Consider the following 466-nt stretch of genomic DNA (forward strand, 5'->3'; position numbering starts at 1 on the left):
AAAATTATGATCTCAGACCAGGTTTAAAGTTACAAGATCTGCATCAGATTTTTAGAAGATGCCTGAGACCATTATCTTTAGTGAAGGGGGAGGGGAATTCAGGCAGAGGGAGGTGAGCAGGGAGTTCCCTCCTTTCTATAAAGTCCCCTTTCAAAAATATTTAAGGATCAAGGGTAAAGTATAATTTTTCGTGTGTTTTTCCAGCAGTAAACTGATGTTTTCTTCACTTCTCAGTAAGCCCGTGTGTGTGTGTGTGTGTGTGTGTGTGTGCAGGGATAGAGAAATAATTGTGGAACAGAGGATTTAATGCTGCTAGTAAACACAGTGTCTGATTTTGGTATGTGTGTGTCTGTCTGTGTATCCTCAAGTGACATCCTAATGGTCATCTACCATTTATATGTTGGCATGTCCATGCACTAGCAAGCACTAAGAGCAGTCTGCTCTCTGAGACCTTGGACAAGTAACT

Source organism: Caretta caretta, chromosome 18 (assembly GCF_965140235.1).
Source record: "Caretta caretta isolate rCarCar2 chromosome 18, rCarCar1.hap1, whole genome shotgun sequence".
NCBI classification, from domain to species: Eukaryota; Metazoa; Chordata; order Testudines; family Cheloniidae; genus Caretta; species Caretta caretta.